Source organism: Ursus americanus, chromosome X, assembly GCF_024610735.1.
Source record: "Ursus americanus isolate L20-20 chromosome X, mUrsAme1.1.p, whole genome shotgun sequence".
Taxonomy (NCBI): domain Eukaryota; kingdom Metazoa; phylum Chordata; class Mammalia; order Carnivora; family Ursidae; genus Ursus; species Ursus americanus.
The window spans coordinates 32,607,916-32,632,161 of record NC_142164.1 but is presented as its reverse complement, the minus strand read 5'-3'; the positions used below and the strand labels follow the sequence as shown (position 1 = coordinate 32,632,161).

The 24,246-nt window shown below is 41.2% G+C and overlaps 1 protein-coding gene, 1 long non-coding RNA gene and 1 pseudogene across 3 annotated transcripts in view; 2 read left to right on the top strand and 1 right to left on the bottom strand.

Annotated features, from left to right (window-relative positions):
- Window positions 1–202: 202 nt before the first annotated feature.
- On the top strand, window positions 203–660 carry LOC123794538 (large ribosomal subunit protein uL15 pseudogene; annotated as a pseudogene).
- A 3,534-nt stretch (window positions 661–4,194) lies between these two features.
- On the bottom strand, window positions 4,195–6,925 carry LOC148106883 (uncharacterized). Its single transcript, XR_015723311.1, has 2 exons — window positions 6,474–6,925; window positions 4,195–6,021 (listed from the first exon to the last, which is right to left on the bottom strand). It is a non-coding gene; the product is annotated as an uncharacterized LOC148106883 (long non-coding RNA).
- A 1,211-nt stretch (window positions 6,926–8,136) lies between these two features.
- Window positions 8,137–24,246, top strand: part of PLS3 (plastin 3) — an 80,001-nt gene continuing 63,891 nt past the window's right edge. Inside the window, exon 1 of one of the 2 annotated variants that reach the window (XM_045800708.2) lies at window positions 8,137–8,264. The gene's annotated coding sequence lies outside the window, so the exon portion shown is untranslated. The remainder of the gene's footprint in view (window positions 8,265–24,246) is intronic. The other variant, XM_045800710.2, reaches the window with a different exon arrangement.

Below are 24,246 nucleotides of genomic sequence, written 5' to 3'. Positions count from 1 at the left end.
CTATTTGACTTCAGCCCCTACCCTCTCGTTGACTTCCCCGGTCCAGAAAACTAACAGCTGGAAGGGACTCCAGCCTGCTACATTGCACAAGTTAATGGCAATGCCTAGCGTATTTGCAAATCCACACTTAAAGTCGAATTACATAGAAAGAAAATTATAATCCTCAAAATGCCACCCTAGCTCTTCTGTCTGGGTTGCCGACATGTCATCCAGACTCAGGAAGACCCGGAATCATCGAGGCCACGGGAGCCACGGCCACTGCCCCGTGGGCAAGCACGTGGGAGGCCGGGGTGGTGCTGGCAGCCTGCATTACCCAGGATCAGCTTCCACAAACAACACCCAGGCTACTCTGGAAAAGTTGGTCTGGGGCATCACGACCACGTAAAGAGGAACCCGAGCTTCTGTCCAGCTGTCAACCTTGATAAACTGAACCTTGATAAACTGTGGACCTTGGTCAGGGAGCAGACACGGGGAAATGCCGCCCAAAACAGGACTAGAGCAGCTCCTATCACTGATGTGGTGCAATCGGGCTACTGCAAAGTTTTGGGGAAGGGAAAGCTGCCCAAACAGCCTGTCATCGTGAAGGCCAAATTCTTCAGTAGGTGCGCTGAGGCGAAGATTAAGGGTGGTGTGGGGGCGGGGGGTGCTGTGTCCTGGTAGCTTGAAGCCAAGTCAAGGTTGACAGTTGGGCAGATGTTTAATGAACAGTTCCTGTGCTTTATTTCTTGGGATAAAGTAGTGAACGTTATCTGTAAGACCCTATGGTTCTGATCACAGGCTGTAGAAATGGAAAGCTCTCCTCCCCACTCCGGCACCCCACCCCGCTCCTGCATTACAAGCCAAATGACCTTGTGTAAAAGTTTACTTACTCCGCAAGCCTTAGCTTTCTCATCTGAAAATGGGGATAATAACTTGTCCATTCATGGAATAGTTATTAGCACTAAATGAGGCAATATACGTCAAGTTCCTAGTACAAGTCCCGCCACATTGAAGAGCTCAATAACGGATCATTGTAGATGTCGTCATTTTTTTTTCCCTTCGGTGAAATTTTGTCATTGTGATTATATTCAAATTTGAAAGGTGAAAAAGAAATGAGAGTAGAATATAACCATCTGTTTATTGCTTGGTGGTAAAGATTGTGAAGACCTAAGACTGTAATGATGGAAGGGTGCTAATTTCTATCTTAATCTGTTTCATATCTGCAGTTGTGAACCAACTCTTTTTTTAAAAAAAGATTTTATTTATTTATTTATTTGAGAGAGAGGGAGAGAGCGAGTGGGAGGATCAGAGGAAGAGGAACAAGCAGACTCCACACTGAGCACAGAGCCCGTCACAGGACTCGATCCCATGACCCTGAGACCACAATCTGAGCGAAAATCAAGAGTTGGACACTCAACCGACTAAGCCACCCAGGTGCCCCATGAACTAACTTTTACTTAAATATCCCTTTAAGAACACAAATACACCCAGATGCCAAATTCATATTGGAGCAAACACAGGAACCTGGACAGGGGTCCATCAGCAAACTACAGCAGCCAACGCAATCTATTGCTGCTTGTTCTCATAAATAAAGTTTTATTGGCACACCACCATGCCCACTTGTTTATTTAGTGTTTGTGGCTCCTTTTGTACTACAGCAGTAGAGTTGAGTAGTTGAAACAAAGACTGTAGGAACTGTATGCCAAAAATATTTACTATCTGGCCCTTTATAGACAATGAATGTTTGCTGACACCTGAGCTAGAATATTCCTTAACAGTCTGATCTCATTTCACATGATGTCCTTTCCAGAGGACTCCCAAATATTTCAAACGTTTTTAAAAGCTTAGTTAAGTTTAGTTAGTTATGGGCCTACTCCATTCCATCCACAAAATGAGATGTATCTTCCTATAATGTTGCCCAGTGTATGAACAAGAATGCTTCTCTGAATGGACAGCTTGACATTTTGTTTACACCCTTGGCCGGGTGACCCTATGGCATTGATAAAGAAACAAACAGTGAAAGCATTCCTGGTTCTGAATTATCAGAGATGTTTGTTGATTCAAAATGAAACTTCTGTGACGCTTTCTAAGGAACCTCTTGGTTATTTAGACCAGATCTTCTAACTGCAATTCGTTACGAAAACCTTGGCATGATTTAAATCTTTAAACCAATACAGTCACGTAATTAAACTTTTCTAAAAGTATCAGAAAGAAATATATCATCTTTTGCTATCTGGATTCTGACTCTGGCTTATTTGATTTGTTTAAAATGTTTTTGCAACATTGAAATCTCTTTTGTGATATACCGAAGCACTTTGTCCTTCTTTCTATGACAGCGGCAAATAGGGCTCACACTTGATCAGGACGTAAAATCCTTTATATTCCAAAACCCTTTTGATTTCTGAGTGAGTTTGTCTCTTGCAATACAGATCCTTACAATAAGTGTTTTCTGCCCTCACATGTCATATACTTATTAGTATGGTTTTCCTGTGTTTAAGCAGCCTAATTGTGTCAATCTCTTTTTTCATACCAGCTGTATTGAGATATAATTCACAATACCATTCAATTCACCTGCTTAAACAGTACAGATCAACGGTTTTTAGTATATTTACAGTTGCACAACCATTATCGCAATCTATTGTAGGACATTTTCATGAACCCAAGAAGGAACCCCATTAGCAGTAACTCCCTATTTTTCTCCATAGATGTCTCTATGGATGTTCCCTTCTTGTACATTTCATATAAATGGAATCACATAAATATGTGGTCTTTTGTGACTGGATTCTTTCATTGAGCATGTTCTCAAAGTTCATCCATCTTGCAACACTGTCAATCTCTTTTCAAAGTCACATTTTGCCTATTTAGTAGACACAGACTCAAATATTTATAGCATTTTAAAATCTGATTATATTCTCTGTCTCTCATACACACACACACACAAACACATGCACACGCGCACTCACACATACAGGCAGACACTCCTAAATTCACCAAAATCTAGCCTAACATTTGAGAATCAAACAACTAAACATAATAGGCTAGACATGACTGTTTCTTTAGGAGCCTGATTAGTGGTGTGGAAAATTATGGATAATCCTTATGAATTTTGAAATATGCTCTACATTTTATTCTGAAAGGTCTCTAGTATATCTTTAACAGACCCTTCTCATAGGAAACCTTCAATATTTGAAATTATGTTCTGATGCAGGTTTAGGTTGAATATTTCATGCTAAAGAATGCTCTTATAACCCAGACACACAAAATAGTGAAGTCAAGATAGGTGTGTGAGCTAGTGCACCACGTACCTTGCCCTGTAATTTACAGGCATGCTCATTTCTCCTCCAAAACCAAAATATGACATGTGCTAATTAGTTATGTAAACTTCACGGGAGGGACTAACATGGCGATGTCTAAAACAACTGTCAAAATTGCTGTAACCAAAAGCAAGACCTTCTGTAATTTGCAATTTTAATCATTGTAAAACAAGATTCAGAAGTCTGTTCTGACTCGAAAGGAAGTATAACAAATATTTTATCTTTAAAGTGTATTAAATAGATGAAATGTCAAACCACCTTTTTTCCAACTGATGTTATCACTGGACCTTTTATAATAGGCAAATTCAAAGCTTCTGTTTTGCAGATGGGGAAGTGGAAGCCTGTAAAGGAAGCCCAATTCCAAAAACTCACCCAAAGCTGTCCTTTTGCTCTCCTCCTAGAAATGGAATGCCTTTCATTTCCATCGAGACTTATCAAGTCTTCCGCATCTTTTAAGGCCTAACTCACGTCCCATTGCCCAAAAGATGCCTTTCTGACTGCTTCTGCCTCATCATTCCCATTTTTTCCAGAATTCCTACAGCATCCCTTGTATATTCTATCTTGAGTTGTTGTCTCAGTATTTCATCTACGTTGGTTTTGCTATTGAATTATTCGACAATTAATTCCATGTGTGTTGAGACCATACTTTTTCCATGCTGCTTATAATATTTAATTCACTTTTTAAAGATGTATTTATCTGAGGGTGTAGGGGCAGAGGGAGAGAGAAACTTAAGCAGACTCTGTGCTGAGCGTGGAACTCAAAGTGGGGCTGGTGATCCCACGACCCTGAGACCACGATCTGAGCCAAAACCAAGAGTCAGATGCTTAACCGACTGCACCACCCAGGCGCCCCAAAATATTTAATTTGATACCAAGAACATAATAGACACTTAAAAGAATATTGCCCATTAATGATATATTTGACAGGAAACCTGAAGGTAACAGTTTAATTCTGAGCATTTCCGGTGATGGATCATGACCTTCATTGGATCGACATAATAGAAGTAGTAATGCCGATCAAATATATCCTAATCCTAATTTGACTTTTTTGGTCTTTTGTTCTTCTTTTTAACAAGTGAAAATGTGAAAACACTCTTGGACATGTCACAATAATTTCTTTATGAAAATGTGCTTATAAGGTAATTGGCGGGTTTTAACAGACATTCAGATTGATAGTAACTGCTGAGACTTGAGAAATATTTGAAAATGCCTATCCAAGGAATTAACATTCATGTGTTATACATGCATAAGTTTTGAGTTGGAAACATGAAAACCACCTTCACTTAGTAAGCAACGTAAATAACTTGCAATTATTATGTTCTGGGTAGAAAATTTTAAGAAGTTGCCGGGTCTACCAAGGTCACTGCCATGCCTAATATGTCAGGGTAAGAGAAATCTTTAGATTCACAATTAAAAAAATTATATGTCACTATTTGCTATGGATATTATCATAGAAGCTGTATTTTTAACCAGATATAACATGTTGAATAAAAAGAGGAATCAAGGATCAATCCAAGAACCTAAAATATCATAACATGGAATAGAATTATCATACTAAAACATAAGATGAAAGCAAAATAAACGGGTTCCTGGAAATGAACGGATAAATCAAGAAGCAATTAATTAAAATAGATTGGTACACAATTACACATTTAGACAGTGAGAAAACAATTACGAATTAGAAGAAATTTTTGTACTGAACTGATCAAGATGCTTGATTTCTTCTATTCTATAATGGTTGTGTAGCAAAATCACATTTTAATAGAATGGAGGCTTAAAAAAATAGGTAAAAGGGAAACAGAGAATTCACCCTAAGAAATTGGCAGGTAAAAACTCAGAATATGTGCCCGTAATAAATTGTGAACTGGACTGGGGAGAGTGTTGGGCAGAGATATAGAAAGCAGAGCAAAGGAAAGGAGGAGATGCTTGTGGAAAGGAGGAAAGAAAGGTACATTGGACAGAGATAAAACTTACGGATGAGACCAGAGCCTCGTCTGACATCAAAAAACACAGGAAAAAGAAATGGTTTTCAGAAGTCTGTGATATTGATTCGAAGCTATTTATTACACAGGCCTGTGGGATTGAAAATTGGAGATGGAAGGAAAGGGTGAAAACGCCTAGATTGTTGAGTCACAGGATCTGTGAGAGACCTACATATATAGACTGTTTGTTTTGTTTTTAGTTTTACGAGAATAGAACCATAAAAGAACCATTAGTTCAACCAACATTTACTGAACTGCCACACGCCAGGCTGCTGTGCAAGGTGCTCTAAGATGAGTTAGAGCCTCTGTCCTGACTGTGAGCAGCTGGAAGGGACGCTGGAGGTCGTCTGTGCAGGCCTTTTTTACAAAGATAGAAAAACAACCAAGGTGGGGTTCATCTGTGAATGATCCTGTATGAGTTAAACGATGGTGTGCAAGATCAGAAAGAAATGCAGTTTGAATAAAGCTTTGAGTCTGAGCCTCCCTTCTTAGAAAATGCTCACCTTTGAAGAGGCCTATTAGATTTGGGGCAACAGAAAGGTAGCTTAGTTACATCAAAATGCCTGTTTTAACAATATTCATTAAAATGCAGTTCTCCCGGGGCGCCTGGTGACTCAGTGGGTTCAGCTTCTGCCTTCCCCTCAGGTCATGATCCCGGAGTCCAGAGATTGAGCCCTGCTCAGTGGGGAGCCTGCTTCTCCTCCCTCTGTCATTCCTCCACTTGTGCTCTGTGGCTGGCTTGCTCTCTGTCAAATAAATAAATAAAATCTTTGAAAAAAAAAAACCAAAATGCAGTTCTACCTGGATTATACGGTTGGGCTTGTTACATAGGAATCTCAACTAGCACCCAATACGCGCTTCTGTGTTTAAGGCAACTTTTTTTCTGTGGAGGCCATGAGTAGGGCCCCCTTTGGGCACCCGGAAGCTTTGAAACTATAGACCACTGCACTTCCATTAAAGTGACATTCTCCACAACAAACTCTTGGCTGAATTCTGACATCCGCAGTTGTTAGTGGTGAACAAAGACTTTTATTAACGTTTCCACGGAAGCTTTCCTGATTGAGAAACAAGAAAGAAAAAATAGCACATGCATAGGAATCTTAATATTTTGACTTACTCTAAATTCCAAAACTTGAAAAATAAACTAAGGTAGAAAATTAAGTAATTGAGACAAATATATCCATCCTCGAAAACTTACCTTGCCGAGTTCCTTCAGGAAATTGCTAAGTCTGTCCATTTAAGTCTAAAGGCAGGTGGAAGCTTTTCTGTGGTGACTTACAAACAAAAGGTAGAAGTACCATATTTAGTGCGTCTAGAAATTCTGTGCAAAGAATTCCAGAAACCATACCGAACCTCAGGACAATTACTGGAAGCCAGAAATCTCATTCTGGAGCCTATTGTAAACGTGTGTGGCAATGCAGGCTGCGCCGTCAGGCTAACGGCAAGGTGTTGAAATAAGTATTTTTGTGGCGACCCCAACGTGACCGGGTATGAAATCTCTCATAACAGAAATGTAATGTTTCTGAAAGCACGATTGCCCTCTCTTTCTTTTTCACCTTCCTGTGCCTTTCATAAGTCCTTCTGGTTGGTTAATCATTAATAAATATTTAACGAGGCTTTTTTTCCCAGTGCCAAATCCTTCTCGGCTTATCTAGCTTTTAGGCAGTCTATGGACTCCCCCACGCCTTCCCATTTAAGAAGTCCTGGCACTCACTGCAGGTTAATTTCTCTAAGGAAATTCATAATAGCAGATCAAGTGGGGGGTCTCTTAACAAGAGCATTCAATTTTTCAGGCCACTCTTAATTTAGAATTTTTCCCAAAATGCATGGAAAATGGGATGTATTTGAACCAATTTTAAATTTGTAAAAAAAAAATTTCAAGTACACATTTTTTGAACCAAATGGTTACGACTGGAACGGGAAAGGGCTTAGACTTTCTCTTGGACAGCTGTCCCACAAGCCAATCACTTGATCTGACCCCGGAGAATCCCTCCAACTCTGGCCCTCTGAGCTGATTTTGGACCTGCAGTGAGCCAAAGGATTGGAATGCAGATACGGAGGGGAAACCTCCCCGTGTATTAATGCAAGAAGCCAGCTATGACATGGAGGCAATCTCATGGGCAAAGAAAAAGAAAAGGTACTCTGGGAAACAGAAAAGGTATTCCGGGAAGCAGGAGCACGTCTCCAAGTTTTCTCTGGTGGAAGGAGATTGATGAGAATTGACATCCATTTCCAAACGAGTGGAACGACGTTACTCCCACCATTCCTTCCCACCTCGACCTCTCACCCCTTTCCGCATGGACAACCCTAACTGACAGGTGATTTTGGTCAACAATTTACTTGGCACGAAACCAAAGACCTGAGAGCCCCGTCCTGGCCATATTCTGCTCCCTTGACCTCATAAGGAAAAAGGGAAGATTGCTAAGGTCTCACACCTGGGTGGATCCGCGCATTTACTACTAGTAAATGTCCCTTCTTGAGCCGAGATTCTCTTCACCATTCAGGGGAGAAATTGTACCCTCGGACTTAAAAAGGGGCTTGGTGATTTTCAAACTCCCATTCTCAACATTCCTATCTTTTTTTTTTTTTTTTTTTTTTTTTTTGCATGACTCTGAACCAGGCACTGTGGACTTCTAATACCTTCTCCTTTTTAGTCAGGGTAAGGGAGAAGCAGGCGCGAGGGACGCGTCTCCGCTCCCTGCCGCAGAGTTAGAGTCCCCATCCCTCCAGGGTGCCCATCCCGATGATTCTTCTCCCGGTTCCCCACCCAGTTGATGTGACAGGCTCGTGGCCCAATCCCCTTTCAGGTTCCCAGGCCGACTGTTAGCACCACCCGAGCCAATGACGGCGGCCGAGGGGCGGAGGGGGCAGGCGGGAGGGAGGGAGCGCTGGCTTTAGAAGCACTGCCGCAAAGATTCCAAGAGGCAGAAGTTGTCTGAGTGCGTCGGTCGGAGGCTGTTGGGCCAGATCCGGGACTCTGCGACTTTATGTAAGTGCTTTGTGGGCACTCCAGGGCACGACGGGAGCGGGTTCCCGGGGCGTGGGCAGGCGTGGGTCCAGCCGGGAGCATCTCCGACAACCTCAGCTGGAACGTGCCCCGCGCGCGGGGACGCGGGGCGGAGAGGGGGCTGCAGAAATTTCGGTCCTGGACCTTGGGCGCCAAAGCGGGTTGTTCGCATCCAGGATGGGTGGGAGTGACAGAGTTCCGACGACCGCCCGCCGCCAACACGTTTTCGGCTCTTAACGACCGGGATGGTGCTTTCTCGCTAGTTGCTCGGAACTTGTTGCTTACCTGGGGCTGCAGTCCTTGACGCCAACCCCTGTCCTTCTCCCCTTCCGTGGCGGCGGCCCCGAAGTGGAAACCGAGCGCCTAACTTCCCTCTGTCGTCCTTCCCCAACTACTGCCAGCCCCCGGCCCCCCGCCCTCTCCCGCCCCGGACTCAGGAAATCCCGGAGCCGGCAGCCCGCGACGCCTCCGGCCCCCGCTCGCCCGCCTCGGGTGACCTCGCGGGCTCACGCCAGTTCCGGGGCTCTGAGCGGCTGCCTTGGCCCAGGGAAGGAACCGGGCTCCGGCTGCCTGCCTCCCGCTTGCTTCCCTGGCCATTAAGGAGAGCGCCGCGATCGCACCGCGTCTCCCTATGAGTAAGCACTTTTTTCCTTTCAGTAGCACATCTCGGGGCCATCGGGGCAGAACCTTTCGGTTCCCCATCTCCCCGGACCCCTCTGTCCGCTCCCGGCTCGGCTCCTCTGCCTCTGCAGCCCGGAGCGCGCGGTCGGGGCCGTGGCAGCCCAGGACCTCTCGGGGCTCCTGGGGAGGGAGAGCGGCAGGGGCAATGGGAGGGGGGTGATCTCCCCGCCCCCCGCCCCCCAGCTGCACTTGCCGCTGTTTACTTTCCTCCACCCGCAGTACTTAAGCTCTCTAATAAGAGGCCGGGGGACGCTGACCACCCACCCCCGCCCTGGCTTCTTGCCAGTCCCAAAGTTGCCGCCGCCGCCGCCGCAGCCGCTGCTGCTACCGCTCTAGCGCGCTGGCTGCTCCAACGGCCGGCTCCAGGACAGCAGATGATCCCGGGCTGGGAGGTGGCGCGGGGTTAATGCTATCTGACACTTGGCCGACACGATGCTTCTTGCTCCTCACCCGATCTGCACACCATCCCTAGGGGTGCAGGTCGAGCTTAGAACTAACTGTGTTGGAGAGCCTCGCCATTTAGGATCCGACGGACGGGATGCTGGGGGTGCCCGGCCTGGTACGAGGGAGGGGGTGGGGTGGGGAAGAGAGCCTGGCTGGCCGCACAGTAGGTAGCAAACGCGAAGTGAAATGACAAACTCCTGAGAGGTAAGCACTTACGCCACTTTACTGATGTCACAATGTGTTTGGGAGCCTCGACTTGATCCTGCAGATGCGGTTTACAGTGAATTCCAGCGAAGTGGCCGAAGTCCCACACTTGCTGATTGGCATCACGTGCCCCAAGTCTCTGATGCCCCTAGGGTAATGGTCACATGACTTTTGCCTTGAAAACTGGAATGTAATGGCTGAAGCCCATTTTCCAAAAACGACCCCGACAAAAAAAGAAGAGGGGGAGTGTGAACTAGCCTCTACTCCAGGGAATTCTGCTTGGATTTGGAGGAGGGCAACAGAAAGGGAATTTGGTGCTCCGATTTTATCCAAAATAAAAGCGGGAGCTGTCTTTAAAATTAGGGCTTAAAATAGTTTGTGCCGGGAAATATATCTCCCCGGTGGCTTTCCTAAATTTAAAAAATATCTTACTAATTATTTTCTAGGAAAATCGTCCTTTAATTCACACCCACTTCATCCCTAGATGATAGTTTTGAAGCCATATTCCGTAAGATAGTGTTTAAAAAAATTAGAATTTACCCATATTCCTGGTTCTGGCCTATATTCTAATTGAACAGTTCTCTTTATTAGGCATCTCCTTGAAGGTGGTGGATCATTTCTTGACTAAAATTAACCACCAGTTATTTGTGGTTTGGAATTAACTGGATCAGAAATCAGGCACAAAAACAATAGATTCTAAATCTGATAAATCGAGCTGGTTGGGTTTTTTGCCTGTTAATATCTTGATGGAATAATGAGAGGCCCCTGAAGCAGCTCCCATGTTGACCAACACCCACCCATGTGGCCCAAGTTAAGATTGCTGTTGGGAAAACGTGGCAGTTCTGATATTCAGATTATATTTTGCAGAGTATAGAAATGGCAGAGAAAAAAAAAGAAAGGGACAGAGGAGTCTCTGAGGTCAGGAGTTGAAAAGCTTTACTTATTTACAAAAATGGATCCAGTTGATCCATATTCAGCCTTGAAACTAGGGCAGCTATAAATGAAACTAGGAACATTTAAGAGATTTTGGCTTTGTATGCATTAGCCAAAAAAACCCTCCGTCTACTGCAGCAACCTCGGAATGACTCGAGCACTCCATTTTTGTGCTGTGCTCGGGTTTCTGAGCCTAAAAACTAGAACTCCTTGAAAGCATGCAGTTCTGACCTCAAGGCTAGCCTTGTGGTACAGGTTTGCCCGAAGCGGAATTAAGCTGCACCTGAGTTATTGGAGTTAACTACACTGGTAGATAGACCCCCCTAGTGGAAGTGAGGTGATAATAGCATTTTCGATTGAACTCCTAATCCGTATTTTAACCTCAAAGAGAGAGCACAACTATCCAACGAGGTGAAAGTGGTAGGGAGATAAGCTCTTTCTTAAAAAATATTACTAACTCACATCAAAACACGATCATCACTAGGCTCTCAGTCTATGGAGCATTTCATTGTCTTCAAATGTCCACTCATTTAAAACCACTGACTTTGTTACTGACTTAATTGGGGGGGTATCATTTAATGAACTCAGGTTTTTAGTAAGATTAGGGGGTTGTGAGTCTAATTCTTAATCTCTACTGTTAGATCTAGCAATTTATCAACATCTTTCTTCACCCGGGGTGGGGAGCCAAGCAAGTTATGCTCTGCCTTGACTTAGTACAGACAACCACCATTGAAGTCCAGGGTCTACAGTCCGATGCCATCATTTAGATTCCATTGCTAAGAATGTCTAGGCTTATGGCATTTTGGGGAGAAGGATTAATTATAACTGGTGAGTAATATTTTGGTTGCGATTACATCTCTTCTACAAATGGTTACATGCACATTAGACTTGACTATTTATACTGGCAGAGTGTCAGTATCCAGGGCACTATCAGAAACCAAGTGAAATTTTGCTCCTAGGCAAACCGCATGACTGTTGCTGAAAAGAAGGGGTAGCTTGGCCATGGTGCCTGAGAACTAAAGTGATTCTGGTGAAACCGACAGGGGAAAAAAGGATGAAAGACCACTTTCCATTATTCCATGTTCTGTTTTAGGTATCATTTCTACTTGCCCTTCCAGTAATTTACTGACATGATATTCTTACCACATATGATAAATTCAGGAATCTGCTGTTGTGTTTCATGAGCACAACCTAGGCGAAATGTGAATGCTACACTCTTTTTGCTGTTCGGTACAGATTCCAAAAGTAGCTGGTATAAAATTGAAAATGAGCATCTGTCAATACACGACAATTCGGGTATCTGTTTTTAAAATCATTTCATATTTGCTCATGTGATCATTTTTCTGTTGGTTAAAAGTAAGCCAGAGAGGGAAAAATTTGATCTGTGAAACTAATAAAACACAGTTTGAAGGAAAACAGCTAGATCGTGTTTTGAGTCTGTGTGATTGTTCCAGAGAGTGATCTACCATATATATATGTTCGTTTGATGTGTTGGGAGGTTTTGGAAGCTTTTTGGATACATCACACTGTTGGAAGCTCTTTTATTTTTTAATATTTTATTTATTTATTAGAGGGAACCAGTGGGTGGAGGGGCAGAGGGAAGGGGAGAAGCAGACTCCCTGCTGAGCAGGGAGCCCAGGACCTTGGGATCATGACCTGAGCTGAAGGCAGGTCAACTGAGCCACCCAGGCACCCCCAGAAGCTTTTTTAGATAGCAATGGTCAGGACTAGCTGTTTTTAGTTATGATGTGGCTTTGGTTACAGTTCTAGCTGTTTTTAGTTATGATACAGCTTCGGTTACAGTTAATGGCTTAGAAATACAAAAAACTGTCTAATCGTGAAATGTCAGTCTCAGAAGGTCGTAATTCTTGGGGCCAACTCACTGTAGTTATGAAGGTGAGGCACTATCAAATTCAGTATGTTTAATAATATCTCATTTGCCTTAATCTTGGCACTTGAAAGACAAATGTTAGTATAAAATGTTTTAGGGATGAAAAAACATGTTTTTAAGTGAAAATTGAAATACTAAGGGAAAAATATATTGGACTTCAGAAGAACTAGATTTTAGACATGGCTTTGCTACTGACTCATAGTTCGACCTTAAGAAAGTCACTTAAAATTATTATATTGATAACTAACATCGAGTACATTATGCATCTTCTCATTTATACAATTGAGGGCATGGCTCAAGTTTTTTGGTTTGCCGGGATTTTTTTCCCCAAATAGTGGTAGCCTGGCTTATTTCAGTTCGTATTAGTTGATTTTTCAAGTTTTAATGCACCTGTATACAACCAGTCTAACTACCTTGTTGGCAAATTGGTAGCTATTCAGGAAGACGATCACCAGTGGCCTATTCCATTGACTCATGTTAGTTCTTTAAAATATAGAGGTACCAGTAACGTCATTGCTTAACAGGGATTTTCGCGCGTTAAACCTGCTGATTTTGTATTACAAGAAAGCTTAATTTTTCTTAATGGTCTAGAAGTTTGTTTGAGGGTAAGAAGGTAGTGTCATTTATTGGAAAAGGCATTGAGCATGGAATCCAAGGGCTTGGAGTCCTCTCCAGTTTGGACAGATAGGCCATCGTCGGTAAATCACACAAGTTCCCTGTGTCCATATTTGGATTTTACTTTATTAAGCCATCTGTTTCCAATATACGTATGTCAGAGGCATGCTGAAAGCATAGGTGAGCTATGGGTAAGTGAGCGTTGGCTCTTCAGCAGACGGGTGCTATCTAAAATCAAAGTAATGTAGTAGTCTAGCACAGACACACGAAAACTAACAGGAGTTTGCAGAAATGGTAGAATCCTCATCACTTAGGTCTCGCCCCCATTTGTACCTGCCTGCAAATATTCTCCAGCCATCCAATTTTACAAGCAAAGGAGAAAGAAATAAAGCCAGGCATAATCTAATTCTGGCTAACAAGAATAAAAACCTATATGTAATGCTTGCTTAGAATTTTTTTCCTTCAAATATTGTGCCAGATAGCCTGTGAAAGCTATTACGGTGATGGGTTCCCCCCCTCTTTCTTAAGTAACTACTGGGCAGTATTTTAGTATTTGTTGGTAATCTTACAGAATCCGTTGGCTTATCCTACTTCATTCTTAGTTTTGTGACTGCCCATAATGGGAGGTCTTGTGTAAAACTCTCGAAAAAGCAAGTGCTTCTCCTTCTAATTGCCCTTTAAAGGAGTGCAGGTTTGGAAAAGCTCCTACTGGAGGACATAATCTGTGTATTTAGCGGTACGCCCTCATTAACACAGAAGAGATGAGAAGTTATGTAGAGCTGCATCTGAGAAGCCTGTTGCATAACTGGCTTCTGAGGGGTCCTTTTCAACTCCCACCCTTAGAACTGTTCACCTTCGATTAATTTCCAGTGTTTATTGTCATCCTGCCAATTCTATGACGGTTCGTTAACTCTGTCGTTCTTTGAGTTACCATGCATTTTTATCTCGGTGGTTAAAATTATCTTCTTTATTAAATTCCAGTATAGTCAACATGCAGTTAGGTTAGTTTCAGCTGTACAATATAGTGATTTAGCAGTTCTGTACATTGCTCAGTGCTCCTCCCCATCAATGTGCACTTTTTTTTTTTTTTAAGATTTTATTTAATTGCCAGAGAGAAAGAGCATACAGGAGCAGAGGGAGAGGGAGAAGCAGGCTCCCCACTGAGGGGGGAGCCCGACACAGGGCTGATCCCAGGACCCTGAGTTCACGACCTGAGCCAAAGGCAGACACTTAACCAGCTGAGGCACCCAGGCGCCCCCCATAAATGTACTCTTAACCCCTTCACCTATTTCCCCCATCCCTCCTCTGGCAACCACCAGTTTGTTGTCCACATTAAAGAGACTTCTCTTTTGCTTTTTTTTCTTTGTTCGTTTGTTTCTTAAATTCCACACATGAGTGAAATCATATGGTATTTGATAGTACTTGTTAAAATATCATTGATAAAGTGATAATACTGAATTAAAATAAGCAGAAACCTCTGAGTGAAAGGACTTGAAATAACCCGGTATCATGTGACTAGTTCTGAAGCATGGGTTCTTTCTGCTCATAGAAGTCAATTGCTTGTATAAAGCCTGATCTCTTCTTTCTGCTCTCGTTGGTTTAAAAGACTCAATAGCAAGTTATTTTTTGTAATCTTGTAACCCATTTATTGAAAAGCTAACCCTGATTCCTTTAAGCTGCTTATAGATATATAATTTGCATATAATATATATAACGTTTCCGTCTTCAATAAAATAAAATTTGTGAGGTCAGTATAATAGCTTTGAATATTTATTAAATGCTGTAATTATGTAGTGTTGCACCCAGATTGACATTCTGCTATTGACACTGAATAATACACCATCTTCATAGACTAATGTAATCTGTAAGCTTTTTTTCTGTATTTCTTAACTAGCTTGTGTATTTCCAGTTTTGTTATTTCTTATTCTTTTTTGATATTTGGGGGCTTGTATTTCAGGTCAGGGAGAATTACCATTATAGACTGCATAGTGTTTTCTAGAAGTGAACATGATAGGAAATGCTACGGTAGTCAATTATGTATGATTTAGTTAATCTACTAGAAAATTATAATAAGTAGTACACACTTGAAATATTTTTAACCACTTTGCTTTGGGTTAAAAAATACAAAGTCATTGTAAACATTTTAGAGGAAAATATAAAAGGATTTATAATGAAGAAAATTAAAATTACTCATAATTGTACCACCTGCTCATATTTTTTTATCTATTTCCAGTATAAAAAGTTACATATTTTAAAAATTGCAATCATGCTGTATATACAGTTTGTATTCCATTCTTTTCACTTACTACTTCATGTTTTCATGTAAATCAAATATTTTTTTTTAAGTTTTATTTGAGAGAGAGCGCGCGCGCACGAGTGGGGGGAGGGGCAGAGGGAGAAGGACTAGTGCTGAGTGGGGAGCCTGAAAGGAGGCTGGATCCCAGGACTCCAAGATCATGACCTGAGCCGAAGTCAGATGCTTAACGGACTGAGCCACCCAGGCGCCCCTGTAATCAAATACTTTGAAAATTTTGAAAGTTACTATGATATTCCATATAATGGGTATTTCGTAACTTCTTTCACTAATTCCAGGTTGTTGCAAGTTTATGTTGTTTCCATATCTTCTAGATAATGCTTCAGTGAACATCCTTGGGCAAAAACCATTTTGAAACTCTTGATTATTTCTTAGAGATAAATATTTAGAAGAGAAATTGCAAAGATTTTTGTTTTTAAAGATGCAGTCCTTTGACAATCTCTGAAATTTAAACATTGGCTTAAGCAAAAAAAAAAAAAGCCTTCATTTCAAACAGCGGTATTCCAAAAGAAAAAAAAAAAAGACTGTTCTTTATATAGAGTATGGTATTTGACTCTAAACTGAAGCCGGTTTAGGTAAAGTATATGTCTTAGAAATATTTTGGTTTCCTCTGATCTACTTAACAGGTGCAAAGCAGGATAAAGGAGAATCGTGTGGGGTATACAATCATAGGAAGTCTATTTTTTAAAACGGAACTGTTAATGGGGGAAGGGAGACAAGTTTGTTTTTAACTTGCCTTTAGATTTTAGGTTGCTATAAAACAACTATACAGAGCTTATTTATGACCATAAACCTTCAGTATCCTAAAGGAACTTTTAATCCTGGAGTTGGTTAAATGACTGTGTTTGTTGATAGGCTTTTTTTCCGTCTCAGGCTGTTGGTTCCTTAAATTACCTTGACATCACCCAATAAATACAAAGTTTTATATTTCATTCACATTGCCTGAAAAACTAAGCAGAGATCCAGCAGTGGTAGAAACTCCGATGCTGCCACTTAATTTGTGCCTAAATTCAGTATATGGTGACTCCCCAAATTATAAACAGTTGACTTAACAAATATTTTGTAGATTTGAATGGCTCGTTGTACACTGTATGTCCCTCTCTCAACTTACCCGTGCTGTTTCACAGAGCCTTCCCTGATCTTTTTCTCCTTCCCCCAGGTCATCGAGGTCTGGGCATAGCATGATGACTCAGAAGTGATATAGAAAATTCCTCCGACCTGGGGCTCCTGGGTGGCTCAGTCAGTTGAGCCTCTGACTCTTGGTTTCAGCTCAGGTCATGATCTCAGGGTCCTTGATTGAGCCCCATATTGTAGGGCTCACACTCAGTGGGGAGTCTGCTTGAGATTCTCTGTCTCCTTCTGCCCCGCCCCCCACTCACACACGCTTGCTCTGTCTCCCAAATAAATCTTTAAAAGAAAATTTGTCTGGGGCGCCTGGGTGGCTCAGTCGTTAAGCGTCTGCCTTTGACTCAGGGCGTGATCCTGGCGTTCTGGGATCGCGCCCCACATCAGGTTCCTCCGCTGGGAGCCTGCTTCTTCCTCTCCCACTCCCCCTGCTTGTGTTCCCGCTCTCACTGGCTGTCTCTATCTCTGTCAAATAATAAACAAAATCTTTAAAAAAAAAAAGAAAAGAAAATTTGTCTGACCTGACAGCTCATTCCTACCACCTCCTTTTTCTTTTTCTTTTCAGACAGATCATCTACAATTATGCCTTATAGTCAGAATGGATTTTAGCATAAAGCATGGGTTCCAAGGGCTTTGCTATTTTATATCTCTGTGACATTAGGGAAGTTCTCTAACTAGTCTAAACCTCAGTTTCACCATCTATAAAATGGGGCTAATACCACTTATTTTTGGTGTCGTCCCTAAAATCAAATGAGAACATTTACAAAGACGCTAGCAGAGAGTAGGTGCTCAATAAATACTCCCCTTTTACGGGTAATGAATGTTGCCTTAGGGGACCTTGTCAGGTATCTATATCCACCTGTTCACTTTCCTCTAATTCCAACACTTGTTCCATAAGTACCACCATTCAAGATAAACAAGATAGTTTATTTTTTCTGCTTTATTAATGGCATTGTAAAAATATTGCTTTCTATTGCTTTTTATTGTGGATAGGGAAGGTTTTAACAATGTTCCAGGTTGAAGAAGATTCTTGACTTAGCGAGGAAACCTGTTTACCAGTTAATTTATTCTTTTGTGAGGATATGCCACCTAATGTGTTAAAGAATTTGCCCTCTAAGGAAAATTGGAAACATTATTCATACATTACAGAAACCATTATAAATCCACTGTTACTAACAAATACAGCTTAGATCAGGGTGAAAGGAAATGATAGGTAATGTTGATGCTTGATTTGAGTGGGGGGAGCAGAGGAAAAAAAGCTTCAATGTCTTCAGTGTTTCTAAGTAGGAGAAATAGAAATGTGAATGTTAGGAAGTTTACCTTTGTAAAAACAGGAGATGAGAGAAAATAAATTAGTGAAAACTTCAAGTGTTGGGGAAGGCAGAGGGTTATCAATGAAATCAAGATCTTTCCAAGATGACATGTAGCCTTTAGAAATGGGTGAATCCAAAACACATTAATCTTAGATTTATGATGCCCCTAGTTTCCTGTAGTGGAGGTTTTCAAAAGCAAAAACCAGGAAATGATGAAGGACACTGACACATTCAACAAATATTTTGAGCAGTTTGTGGGTCTCAGTTTAAAGCTACAGTTGAAATCATTTTTACAAGTGGCTATGAATAATTAAAATGTTATATTTTGTCTTATAATAATTAAAAAACAAAGATAGCCAAATTATCATTAGTGTAGGTAACCAAAAAGTAATACTGATACATTTGCATGTTTTAAAATGTAAGCCAACCCACACATTTGGTGTCTGATCCTAAATCAAAGTGTTCCAGCACTTTTTTTCCTGGGTGGGGGGGGAGGCAAACTAGAATATATTTATAGGTGCAAGCCAAAGATGGGAAACTTCCCTAACCAGAGATTTGTGTAAAGAGGAAGGGAAGGATGATATGTCAAGTACCTTGAAATATGTGAGAATTACATAAAAGACCTCTAGGCCATTTATAAATAGATGTAAACTCAGGAAAGCTTTCAAATGTGCCCAAAGTTCCCAAGTATATATTGAAATAGTATAAACTACAGATGAAGTACTAGTTAACCAGGGATAGTAACGTAGACAATGCCTTAATCACTCTGTGGGATAGTTTCATCATTCAACGAAAAAAAAATGTATAACAGAGACTGTTAGCTGCCATCGCTGTAAAGGTGGGTAAGAGACACCTGCAGTCTAGTAGAAGCAAAAACCACAAAATATTGGATTTCATGAAACCTAAAAATATTCTTACATGTAGAAAATGAACTTAAATATGGCCCTTTTTTCTCAACATAAAATAATTTCTAAATTTAAACCTTGTGTGAACAAAGACATTCATTTATAACCCAATATAATCAAATCTAAACTAAGAACAAATCAAATTTAAACATTGTTATTTCTTTGCAATAATTATCGCATCCCAAAACGAGTGCCCACTATGAGTTAATTTTACTTAAATAGAACATGGCTCCGCCTATAAATGAAGGTCCGCAGACAGCAGTGTCTTGGAATAAAATAGCCCTTTGGCAAGAAAATGAGCCACACCCCATTTAGTTTTTACAAAAATAAAATTCTTTCCAGCTCTACTAAATTGTAGCTGTTGTGCACGGCGCGGAGTCCTGCCATGGCTGGAGCTGCAGCTGTGGGAACAGCCCTGTGTGCGAAAGCGCTGAAGATCACGGAGCGGCCATGACTCGTACCTACGGCTCTTGTCCGCTCTGTAGCGCGGTATCCTGTTCAGTTTTATCTGACTGAGGGGCAGCAGCAAATAACTACACCTTCATTTCCTTCCTTGAGCTTCTCGGTTGTCACAGACGTTAAAAGAGTAGGAAAAGCCAGGACTCCAAATCTCATCATCGTTCCATTTTGGTGGGAGGGCATCAAAGGCTCTACGGCCATGTCTGCAGGTACCACGGAAAGAACTGAGCTTCTAGGGAGAGAGGAGAAGGAACCCCGAGGGGAAGCCCCGTTCTTCTACTTCTTTTCACTGTACCTGGCACAAGGCGGGTCTCCATATATACATTTCAAAGAGCGAAAAATAAATGGCTATGAATGGCCTTGGCTGATAAAGATTAAATTATGAAAACCTAACCAGTAAATTCGAACTTATGAGTCACCCCGAATAAAGTACATAGTGGTGTGAACCTGTAAGAAGACGAAGCAGATGATTTCCTTGGTTTTCTTTCTCGTTCAGCTGTTCTAAATCAATGGTCAGGAGTGAATGTCATGAATGGACCTTGCATTGTGATAATGGTTTAATTTTAGACTCAAAGAAGAAAGTGGGACATACTAATATATTTTTTTTATGTTTTGAAGCAGTTTTATTGAGTGAAGTGTACAATTTCAGCAGATTTTGGTATATTCAGAGATATGTACAACCATCACCACGGTCCATTTTCAAACATTTCCATCCCCTCAGAAAGAAACCTCATACTCTTGAGCTATCACTCTCCCCAGCGGCCTACCTCCCCAGCCTCCCATTTTCCTAGCCTCCCACCTCCCCCCTACTTCCCCAGCCCCCTACCTCTCCAGCCTCCCACCTCCCCGTTCTTAAGCAACCACTATCCGCTTTCTGTCTCCATCAGTTTCCCCATTCTGGACTTCCATATGAATGGAATGTACAGCCACGTGGTCTTTTGTGACTGGTTTCTTTCACTTGGCATAGTGTTTTCAAGGTCTTTTCAGACTGTAACATGTACCAAGACTTCATTCCTTTTTATGGCTGAATAATATTCCATTGTGTGGATGTACCACATTTTGTTTGTCCATTTATCTATTGATAGACGTTTGGGTTGTTTCCACTTTTTGGCTATTAGGAATAATGGACAATGCTAATAATAAATGTCTAACCACGGGTCAGCTAATGAGGTTGAGGTGGTACTGACAAGATGACTTCTCATTTATCGCTACTCTACTGTTACTGTAAATCTTTGCTTTGACTCTGAGCAATACTGATTTCTATGTCTCAATGTAGCTAATTTTTGGTTTCCTAATGTTTAGTAGTGTATTTCAACTTGTTGCCAAATCCTTTTTCCTTAGTAATATTTTCACTTGAATCATTAAAAGCCTGTAAAAGTTATGTAGTCACCTTTTCTAAAACTTACTGTATAATCTATACAAAATTTCTTGTTTATATACCTTCGTCGAACACCTACTATTAAGTGTTGAGTAGTGCACAAGTAAACGATAAACGCTTTGAAACATAATAGTTTCAGTTGACCTAGACCATTATTGAGCACATCTGTTTATTTTTTAATTTGCTTCTCAAATATGAAATATATTCACAGAACAAAATTCAAAAGCTATATAGGGACATAAAGAAAAGAAAATGAGCCTCCTGCCCTGACCCTAATCCCCATTTCCCTTCCCAGGAGCTGACCATGAGAAGTAGTTTCTAGTGTATCCATCCAGAAATAATATTGAGTACATTTAACACTTGCCATTTTCAGAAGAGCTTGCTCTTTTACATGTAGGAAGTCTGATGTTAAGGTTGAGGGATTCTTTACCTACTGACTTAAAATACGAGACTAAGAGATTATCAAAAGATGATAAAAAGAATCCCCTTCAGTTTCAGATCAGAGTTTTTCTTTCAAGTGCCCTTGATCACCTCAGATTCACCTGTATGGCTTCAGGTCAAAATAGGTAATGATACCTAGAACCTACCTCTCCCATTATGTTCTGGATTTAACCCACAGAGAAGTTTCTTGACCCAGTCTCCTTAGTCTTTTTTTAAGTAGGCTGCAGGCCCAGCATGGAGCGCAAAGCGGGGCTTGAACTCACAATGCTGAGATCAAGACCTGAGCTGAGATGAAGAGTCGGATACTTAACCATCCAGGCAACCCCCCCATCTCCTTAGTCTTATGGGCAGTGCACACACACAAAATTCCATGTCATTCATATACTGAAATATTTACTGAATGCCTTCTCTAGGTCAGGTAGTGTACTAGGCACTGGTGATGATAACTTTAACCGAAACAAACAAAAATTACCACCCTTATGAGGTTTACATCCTACTAGGGGGAGAGAGAAAATAAACGATGATATAGCGTATTTGATGGTAATGTGTCGTGAAGAAAAGTGCAGCAGGATTGAGGATCTAGGAAGTGGGAAGATGGGCATTGCTATTTCCAAATCAGGTGGTCACAGAAGAAGGCTTCACTCTCAGAAAGATATTTGGGGCAAGACGTGAAGGAGATCAAGGGGTGATCCATGTGAATATCTGAGGAGAAGTGCCTCTTAAGTAAATAATTCCAAGAACAGATACCTAAATTATCATACATCGATGAGGTTTAGCTCTGAAATTCTCCTTTATTTCGGCTTTTTATTTTGGTATTGAACAGAAAAAAAAAGGATCTTTGACCCAGGTCAGGTACTTTAATGGAGCCATGAATTGACTGTCTATACTAAGGCTGTTATGTTAATAGTTATTGTCAGTAATGTTTCGGAAAGATTAGCGGGAATAATGTTGAAAACAGATTATGGAATTATTGCAAGTAGATTTTCTTCTCTTTTCCCTTATCAATTTAATTATACTATATTCTGTGGTTAAGTCTGAATTAGATCTTTTTTTTTAATTTTTACTTTTCCATAATCGTAAACATGTACTTGTAAGAAAGAACTCGGAAAGATCCTGTGTACCCTTTACCCAGTTTTCCCCCAGTGGAAACCTTTTGCAAGACCATAGTGCAGAATCAAAGTCAAGTTCCATCTCTGCTAGAATTCCTTTTGTTACCCTTTTATAACAACACATACCTCCTTCCTCCCTCCCCCATCTCTACCCTCTGGAAACCATTAATCTGCTCTGCATTTCTATGACTTTGTCATTTCAAAAATATATAAATGAAATCACAGGGGTGCCTCAGGGGCACAGCTGGGTTGAGCAACCACCTTGGTTTTGGCTCAGGTCATGATCTTAGGGTAGTGAGATTGAGCCCCGCATCAGGCTGCGTACTCAGCGGAGCCTGCTTGAGATTCTTTCTCCCTCTCCCTCTGCCCCTCCTGCTTGTGCTCACTCACTCTCTCTCACAAGTAAATAAATAAATCTTTAAAAAATAAATAAATAAATAAATAAATAAATAAATAAATAAATAAATAAATAAAATCACAGAGTATGTAATTTGGGGATTTTTTCCCACTGGGCCTGAGTCTTGGGAGATTCGTCCAAGCTGTCTATATCAACACTTACTTCCTTTTTATTGCTGAGTAGTGTTCCATGGTGTAGCTGTGCTACAGTTTTGTGAACCACTTACCCATTGAAGAACGTCTGGGCCATTTCCAATTTTGGCTGTTACAAATAAAGCTGCTGTAAACATTTGTGTCCAGGTTTTTGTGTGACTGTAAGTTTTTATTTCTTTAGGATTCGTGCCCCAAAAGTGCAATTTCTGGGATGTAGGGGAGTTGCATGTTTAGTTTTGTAAGAAACTGCCAAAATGTTTTTCCAGAGTGACTGCTATTTAATCTCCTACCAGCAATGTATGAGTGGTGTAGTTTTTCCACGTCCTTGCCCGCATTTGGTGTTCTCACTGTGTTTGGTTTTTTTTTTAATTTTAGCCATTCTGATAGGTGTGTAGTGATTTCCCATTGTGGTTTCATTTTGCATTTCCCAGTGGTTAACGATGCTGAACATCTTTTTATGTGTTTCTTTCCTATCTGGGTATCCTCTTTGGTGTAATATCTGTTCATGTCTTTTGCCTATTTTTCTAATTGGATTTTTTAAATGTTGAGTTGTGAGAGGCCTTTCTATATTCCAGATAATAATCCTTTGTCTGATATGTGGTATACAACTGTTTTCTCTTTGTCTGTAACTTGTCTTTCCATCCTCTGAACCAAGGTCTTTCACAGAACAAAGGTATTTATTATCATTTTGATAACCTATCCAACACCAAACATGGTTCTGGAAGAGTTTTTCAAATTTCTTCTCTAAAGCTGTATGGTGTTTTTTGTTGTTTTGTTTTGTTTGTTTGTTTTTTTAATGGTTCTGCAGTTACTTGAACACCACTTGTTCACTGATGTGCTTCTGCACCCTTGTCACAAATCGGTTGAGCAAACTCGTGTAGATCTCTTTCTGGGCTCTCTGGTCTGTTCCATTGTTCTGTGTCTGTTGCTCTGCGGATCCCACCTTGTCTTGGCTGCTGCAGCCGCAAGCTAGGATTTGACAGCAAGCAGAGTGATTCCACCCACTTTATTTTTCAAAGTATTTTACCTGTGCTAAGACCTGTTTGCTTCCACGTAAGTTTTTAGAATAAGCTGGCCTGTGACTACACAAAACTCTGCTAGGATGTTGCTAGAAATCGCATTAATGAATAAGAATTTTGAGATTGCGTTTGCAATGTTAATTAACTTAAAAATGGGAATTCCAGTAAGGAAGACTTTTTTTTTTTTTTAAGATTTTATTTATTTATTTGACACAGAGAGAGACAGCCAGCAAGAGAGGGAACACAAGCAGGGGGAGTGAGAGAGGAAGAAGCAGGTTTCCCGCTGAGCAGGGAGCCCGATGTGGGGCTCGATCCCAGGTCCCCGGGATCGGGCCCTGAGCCAAAGGCAGATACTTAACGACTGAGCCACCCAGGTGGCCCAGGAAAACAATGTTTTTAATCTCTGCTGTGGTCTCACGCTAGGTCTTCTTTTCTACAGTGGTCCCAATTTTTATGATTTTATTTTTTATCTTTTTTCAAGATTTATTTATTTCTTTAAGCAATCTCCACAGTCGTCATAGGGCTTGAACTCACGACCCTGAGATCAAGAGCCACATGTTCCACCGACTGAGCCAGCCAGGCTC